We start from the raw sequence: 9208 nt of genomic DNA, 5'->3' as shown, positions 1-9208 counted from the left end.
AGTTAAGTATAACATTGAAATGAAAACAAAATATTACAGGACTACAATACAAATAAAAAGCAGAACATATTAGACAAAGAAAAGCATGATTGATAGATAACAAAAAGCATCAGGTTTAAAATTCAATACGCCAAAAACGCGTCTAGTCCACACGAGACTCACCAGTGACGAAAAAAATACAAAATTGTACAGCACTGAAGATCAAAAGTTGAAAAGGTTTTGCCAAATACGGCATTGTTTGTATGCCCAGGATAAAAACATTCATATTATATAAAACAAAATTCACACTATTGCAAACAGTAAATTTTAACAAATGAATATGAAAGAGATATACATAATGAAACTGAAGTAAAAACTAATTACAGAAAACTAAACCCGAATACATAACGCCCAGATATACAAGATCGAAAGTGAAAAAAGTACAAAGTTGTACAGCACTGAAGATCAAAAGTTGAAAAGGTTTTGCTAAATACGGCATTGTATTATGCCCGGGATAAGAACACTTTTATATATAGAACGATTCAAGCTATTGCAAACAGTAAATCTTAACAAATGAATGTGAAAGATATATTCATAATGAAACTAAAGTATTAACTTATTTCAGAAAACTAAACCCGAATACATGAAGCCAAGTTCAATACAGCATAGACACACCAGAATCAGTCCAGGCGTTAACGCAATTAAAAAAATGACGTCACATACGATGGCGAAAAGGCAAACGTTATGCTACATTTGAATTTATAAAATTTAGAAACATCATGACGTCACACATGGATCCTGGTACTTTTGACAACCATGAACAACTATAATTTAAAAGTGAGCTAGAATCAGGATCGCTTTAAGATAATATTAAAACTAAATACTGATAATTCATTAAAACAAAATGCATATTGCAATACTTATTAATAGCAATTAACTGTAATATATATATATGTCCAGTTTGTTATGAATCCAACTTCAAACGTAATTAATCGTACAAAATTAAATATAATTAATAAAGGCGGTGATTAATTTTTCTATCCGTAACACCTAAATATAATAAAAAGACGTCAACACATTTGACAAAATGAGAAGATGAGAATTACAAATATAACATTAAACATATAAACTAAATACATGAATTTGGGATAAACAAGTACAGAAACACGTCTTATAGTAATACGAATTCACATACAGCAAAACAGTCACAATCGGGAATAAGTCACGTTTGGTAATTAAAAGATAAGACGAAATAATGACAAACCACAATCTACCATGTGGTAAAAATGTCATTAGCTAGTTTGGTTAAAGAGACATCATATGGATCCACCAATTCGTGATGGTGTCCATAAAATTTACGAAGTGTCAATTTTAATCTATCCTCCTCATAACTTTGTTGGAGCAGTTTCTGCGTAAGGAGCACACTCCTGTATATGAAGTCCGTATAGTGTGAACAAGCACGTGAATAACGTATCAATTGTGATATGTAAACACCATACGAAGGGGCAGAGGGTATGTTACTGCTAAGAAATGGGAAATTGATAATTGGGAAGTTGAAATCGTCCCGTTTATCATAGATTTTCGTGTGAAGTCGTCCATCTACGTCAATATTCAGGAAAAGATCAAGGTATGAAGCAGTCCTTCTAGTATCAGTAGTATCCTTAATTTCAAGTTCACTAGGATATATGAGATGTAAGTATTGGCTGAAGTATGGGTTGTTCAATGATAAAACATCATCAATATATCGGAAAGTAAAATTAAAGAATTTCGCAAGGTGCTTTTTCTTTTTGTCTTTTAGAAGGTTCTGAATAAATTCTGCTTCATACTAATACAAAAACAAATCAGCCAGCAGGGGTGCACAATTAGTACCCATTGGAATACCGACTGTCTGTTGAAATATAAATCCTCCAAACTCAACAAATCTATTGTCGATCAAAAAGTCCAGCATTTTAATAATATCATCTTCAGTATATTTTCTGGAAGATTTAGTGTGATTCTTTACAAAATATGAATTATTGTATCCCAAAACAAGAAATTTGTATCTACGATTCCCATTTTTATAGAAAAAGCTCTGTTTTATGAGATGGTGAAGTCGATCTTTCAACTGAGCATGGGGAATAGTAGTGTATAGCGTAGAAAAATCAAAAGTTTTTATGTTGCTGCAAAATTGCAAAGATTGTGATCGAAGGTTAAGCAGTAGATCTTTCGAATTTTTGAGAATCCACATCTGGTTAACACCACTGGTAGAATATATCTCCTCACAATATTTTTGCAGCCCATCTTTAACTGTAGAAAGAATAGTAGTCAATACTTTAGAAAGATGTTTAGTCGAACATTTTGAAGACCCAGCTATGTATCATTCTTTATATGGAGTTTTGTGTAATTTAGGTATCCAGTATAATGAGGGCAAGTTTTCTTCGTTTTCTTTGATGTTGATACCAAAAGAAAGAAGGACAGATTTATGATTTTGTAAAATTTCATCCTTGGTAAATGATGTTAAAGAATATGTAGGATTACCAGTAGTTTTATCAATTCCAAGCTCTGTAGTGAGACATTGCAAATAATGTTTTTTACATATGAAGACAATATTATTGGAGGCTTTATCTGCCGGAACAACGACATATTTGTCATGCAAAGAGGATAAAGCATCCACAACCTCCGGATTCTTGAAATGGTTAGAAACTCTAGTACTCATGTTACATCGTAGTTTTTGTATGCGCCTCTGAATTTATTGCCTGCAATTTTCAGGCATTAAGAATATTGCCTGAAATCAGATGATGATTATTCATCCTATTGCCGAGCATAATTTTAGGCAATAAGTAAACTTAAGAATTTATGCATATCGGGTGATTTATTCTTGATATACAGTCGTTTTTATTTATGTTTCTAATCCATTGTCTATAGGTGAAGTGTACTAGCAAGTATGGATGTACTTAAGTTGAATTGTTATTCAAAAAGTGAACAGCTTGACAGTTTAACAATTTCCCTCTTAGATTTTTCAGAATGATTAATTTTGAATTTCTTTTACAATTCATGCCGTTGGATAAACCATAATCTGTCATTTAAATATTTGTTGATTTTTTTTTTGTCTTTATACTTATTTTGCATGAGTACACATGCATATATATATATGATATCATCTAATGTCTAATGTATTGACATGTTAAAAATTGTGCTCGAATTTTCAGAACGAAATACAAATATATCTATATATATGCATATATGCCTTACTTGAAATAATCAAATATCAAGAAATGAAATTAAAATGAAACGTATTGCATCAAGTAACTATAATTCACGCATCAATGTATTTGAATTATTTAAAGAACAGTCACTTTTCAAAACTGCTTTGCAATGAATGTCTTTACACTGCTTCATAAATAACTGTACTAGACATGTTTGATAGATCAATTATTAAATGTACAGCATGAAGACTTTGCATGAAAAAAAACTTAAGTCAATATAAGACCATCCAATGTTTGCCAATTGATTTCATCATCTAAATAAAATCATCACAGATACCAGGATTGAAATTTAGTATTTGGGCCATGTTAAGTAAATCAGTATCGCGTATAAAATGCGTCTCCTGTTTATCGGAGGGAAAGGAAAGTATAATCAGTCTACCCGGGAGGTATCTAGATTTTCCGATATGTTTTCTACGACACACTACCGTATTCTGAGATAATTTATTATTTATTTTCCAACAATTTGTTTTATCTTGCTTTGAAAGTCATTGATTGAATATCTGAAAAAAATCAAATGTCAGTCTGACTTCCTCTTCCAAAAAGTAAAATCACAAAAATACTGAACTCAGAGGAAAATCAATTTGGAAAGTCCACAATCACATGGCAAAATCAAAAAACAAAACGCATCAAAAACGAATGGACAAGAACTGTCATATTCCTGACTTGGTACAGGCATTTTCAAATGTAGAAAATGGTGGATTAAACCTGGTTCTATAGCGCTAACCCTCTCACTTTAATAACAGTCTCATCAAATTCCGTTACATTTACATGATGCGTTAAATAAACAGTCACAATCAATAAAATAGTCAAAATATGGGAACATGAGACTTAAATGTCATCCTTGACCTTTATCCGCAACGATCATTTGAATGTCACATACGTGATCGAATAAACACACAATGGAAGGGATATTTTTAAAGTGTTTTACGATTGCCAATCAAACAACAATCCATTAAAAAAACACAGGAAATGAATATTGACCATCACGGGTTAACGGGTTACTGTGTAGCCCTCAACAATAAGCAAAATCATATCAGAAAAAGAAACATTAAAAGGCCTTGAGAGCACAAAAACATTAATACAAAACTAAAGGTAGGTCGGATGTATTTCACTATCTTGAACTGAAAATGGCATTGAACAATCGATATGGAATATGAAAGCTTTCAGAAAGGAATTCAACTTATTTGCAAGACCGCTTTTACCAAAACCGAAACATGTCGTTTTATTAAATTCATATGCAAATTTATGTTTTCCATGTATGACGGAGCATAAAACTAAAATGGTACGAGAAACGCTACCCAAAGTTACAATTGATCTGTGTTTGATGGTAATAATCAATGTTTATAAGTGTAAATGCACGCAGGTTGTTGTGCAGTTTTGACAATGTCTCCCGCCACAACGTTTTTTTTTTCTGGAATTGAATTGTTCAATTTGTAAGTTGCAGTAAGGAATTCTATTGTCTTTTAATGGTTTCCACATCTTCTCTCTATTTTGATATGATTTAATTTTGAATGTAACACATCTTCTGATTGGCTAGCTAATAGCCATTATTTTGTCATGATACTGCGACGTCCACGTTTCCATCGTGATTTCCTCCTTTGATTAAGTTATAAGAAATGACTTTAATAGTTTTTCTGTCTATTGGAAATAACATAAGCAATGTAGACCAGACTTAAAAATAACACGTTACGCGGGTTATTCAGTGTGCACCACATTTTTATGTTATTTCTTCATAGATCGAAAAAATATTACAATCATTCCTTAAATGCTGTTTCCTACTTTTCTTTGAGAGAGAGAGAAGATATCAAAGGGATAGTGCAAAGTGGGAATCTACATTACGTACAAGACAAACATTTATAAACGAAAGACGGAACAATGCAAACACAATAAATAAAACGTGAATATTAACAGTTGAACCGAAAGGACAAGTCGATCTTATTCTTAATGTAATGGCCGTCGTGACTATTTAAATTGTAGTTAATAAATTCATCATTTGATAAAACCCACCATAAATACAGTTACAAATATGCATTGTAATCTTTATCTTTATATCATGGATTCAATGAATGTGCACTTAAACAGATATCAAGTTTACAAGGGACGTTATAGATTATACTAACACTGTCTACGCTCCATATTTCAATGGGTTCGTATTGCGTAGACGTTAGTTTTCTATATTGTGTTTTTCAATTTGTAATTTGTTTTCTATTGTGTGGTTTGCATTCTGTTATCTGGTGTTTTTTTAATGGTTTTTCTGTTCTTGCTTTGGCATTTTCAATCTGTTTTTGATTTTTGAATTTGAAGGTCTCTGGTATCTTCGCTTCTATTATACTAAATAATTGTGGTAAGTTAAATATTCTTAACCGCAATTTAATTCTTGACATGAGACAATACATACATGAGATACATCGATTTTCAAATATTATAAAATCATTACAAAGATACAAATCAAAACAAATAAGTTTTAAAACTGATGTTAATGCATCAATTTAAAACCACTAACAACCTATCAAATATAGATGGAAATGTTCTATTCAACATTTAAGAACATCACTATTTTAATCTCAGTATAGTTAGTCCTGTTTGCATATTATCTCATGAATAGCAACTGTAATCATCGCACTATGAAAGTACACGATTATTGAAATAAATTCAACATAGCAGTAACTAATCCTATTGTAATCTCTACGTTTCTAATATTTCAACAATGATTTTGACATGAAGCTATTTGCTGCGGAAATATACTGATTTATTGGTATTCCACGACAGCATTTAGGTTAATGTACAAGAATCCCGTAAAGCGATTGCTATTATTCAAACTCGACGAAAATAAGAAAACCAATTAAAGAAACCATTTCCTCATTTGAAAGTGTTTTAACGGATAATAGGAAACAACAGAAAACGTATTAACGTCTAATCAAGAAGTTCTATTTTCATTATGCCAAAAAATAAAATATAAATTTTAATTATAAGAAACTTCCAATTAAAAAGCGACAAGACTACACTTGCGGAACGCGTTAGTTGAAATCTTTTAATGCTCTTCAACTTTGTATTTGTTTTGATTTTTAACTATTTTGATCTGAGCGTCACTGATGAGTCTTATGTAGATGAAACGCGCGTCTGGCGTATAAAATTATAATCCTGGTACTTTTGATACAGCCGATTTCATTGAGTGTGTACACAAGAGTAATATCTTTGGTTAGCGTGCTTGTTAGTTGAACCGTGATTTCATTATTAGGTCCGGTATACTACACTCCTTTCGATGTAGCCAAGTCCAACAGAAAAATAGATTGGTAATCTACTGGACTAGTCTACTCTAAAGAGGGGTAGTTTACCTGACCTAACAATGACTTCACGGTAGAGCTAACAAGCAACCTAACCAAAGATATTACATTTGGCTTCACACTGAATGAAAGTACTCGCACCCGCAAAGTGGAAAGGGTTTTCTATAAGTAGCAAAACTTGTTTCCCAATCCACTATAAATAAATATGTTTTAACTAACTGAATGAAATCGGCGGTACAGGGTTCGTCATCTAAAAAATATTGCGTTATAGGTAATGCAAAAGGGAACACACAGTGTTCAACAATAAATATTTCGATCTCTGAATTGTTAAAAGTCTAATCTAAATATACTGATAGTTGAGTGTTTATCAAACACATACCAAGTAAACACAATCAACGAGCCTCATTCAACATGTTCAATAGCTAATTAATTTATTACGTATTAAACATCAATGAATTATTTATCTTTAAAGGTGAAATCAACATACATATACAATCATTAAGGACGTTCTTATTCAGTTATGTCGACGTCATTGAATGACTTTTAAATTGATGCCATTGCCCTCTAAATTGCTGTCCAGCTTTTGATAGTATAGATAATTTGATACGACGCAGATCAACCTCGATTCTAAACAACGAAGGAATTACTGACAAAATAGTTTTTACATCAATTGAAAGCTCATTTGCTTTATTTTAACATGCAAAAGTAAAAAATACAAAAATACTAAACTCCGAGGAAAATCAAAGATACAGTTTGACAAAGATCGGTTGAATTTTAGCTTGCTAATCATTGTATCATAATATTCTGTATCAAAAACAAGATCCTACATTGAAGTCATCAATAACAAAGTATGATGACACTGTTTTCAATTTATCTATATATAAACTCATCATAGATACCAGGACTAACTTTTTTATATACGCCAGACGCCCGTTTTGTCTACAAAAGACTCATCAGTGACGCTCGTATTCAAAAAAGTTAAGGAGACCAAATAAAGTACCAAGTTGAAGAGCATTGAGGACCAAAATTTCTAAAAATTTTGCTAAATCCAGCTTACTTAATCTATGCCTGAGGTAGAACAGCATTAGTTTTCAAAAATTTTAATTTTTTTAAATAGTTAATTTATGAATATAACCATATCAATGATAATTCATGTATGCACAAACAGTGCTGACTACTGGGCTGGTGATACCGTCGGGAAATAAATCTCCACCAGCAGTGGCATAGTATGAAATGTATGATCTACAATTGAGATGAAATTGATAGTTGGTTATAAATGTAGACATTGATTTAAGACATGACTTTCTGGTGTCTTAACATTGATGGCACTTTATTTATTGGACCAATTACGAAAACATAATGTAAAGCTAGTATTGACACTATTTGTTACCCACCATTTTCCTCGGAAAATGTCTTTACATAAAACACACTTCAAATTCTCTTAAAAAAAGACGGAACAACAAAACACAACTAAAGAAATAGAAAAACAAACAAAAAAAGAAGTAAACACAAAACAGAAGAAAAAAACATTACACAGTTGAAATCACTAAAACACAACTCAAATACATTTTACAAACTCTGAATAAATTATTTAACATGGATGAATCAAATCATTGCACATTTATAAAAACTAAGTTCATTGTATAAGTGTTTCCTTTGATAAATTAATAAGGATTAGTAATATTATACGGGGTGTTATTTTGTTAGTTCTGACTAGAGCCATTGTCATAATGATTCAAGAATAAAAGTACATTTAAGGTTGTCATCAATACTATGACGATGCCATTAAATCATTACTAAACCGGAAGTTCAAAAATAGATATAAAAATCTGAGCCAATATGTTGATCTCGTTTGTAATGTTTGATATAATCGGTTAACGGAAGTACTTAAGTAATAATACTATAATCTTGAAATAAATCAACAACAGAATTGATTAAACGCTTTAACTTGTCAATATAAAAAACCCTTCCAATGCTCGAATGTCCGATACAGTGATATGGTTATACAATTATTAGGAACTATGATTGAGAAAAAAAGAATTTTCAAACCGATTTCAAAATAAAAGAGAAAAGAGAAAACATATAAGTTTATAACCTATTAGGGAGGTTCGCTACTCAGTTTAAAAATAACAAGGATTTCAAATTACTGTTATGTATAGAAGGAACCTGAATAAAGAAACTTAAAACAGCTGAAAAATACGCCATTGAAAATTTGGTCGGAAACAATTTCTCTAGACTTTTCAATCATTTAACATTGCCCACTGTCTTTGATAAAACAACAATAAACAAAAAAGAAAAATGATATTATAAGATTTTGAAAAATGGTTTAGTCATTAAGACATATGGAATGAACATATATTAAAAAAGGTGTTAAAAAATTCAAGACTCAAATTCAAAATTGACAAAGTGTGTTAATAACTGTTGATGAATATAAATCAACCTGGTTGTCATTTGTTTTTATTTTGACGTTCGACTGATTTCTCCTCGAAATATACCACATAAATAATTTTATCAGTAACCATGAATATTTTATATGCGCATTATTTAGATAGTGAAATGATATAATTGTGATTTTACTAATTGACTTTCAAAAACGCAAATTGACTGTTCAAAACATCCTGCTTGGAGCATAAATAAATAGAGGCCTTTTCATTTACTGAATATACCAGACTACAATAACCGCCATAATGATTCAAGATT

This window comes from Mytilus trossulus, chromosome 13, assembly GCF_036588685.1.
Source record: "Mytilus trossulus isolate FHL-02 chromosome 13, PNRI_Mtr1.1.1.hap1, whole genome shotgun sequence".
Lineage (NCBI taxonomy): Eukaryota > Metazoa > Mollusca > Bivalvia > Mytilida > Mytilidae > Mytilus > Mytilus trossulus.
Note: the sequence above shows the minus strand (reverse complement) of the source record.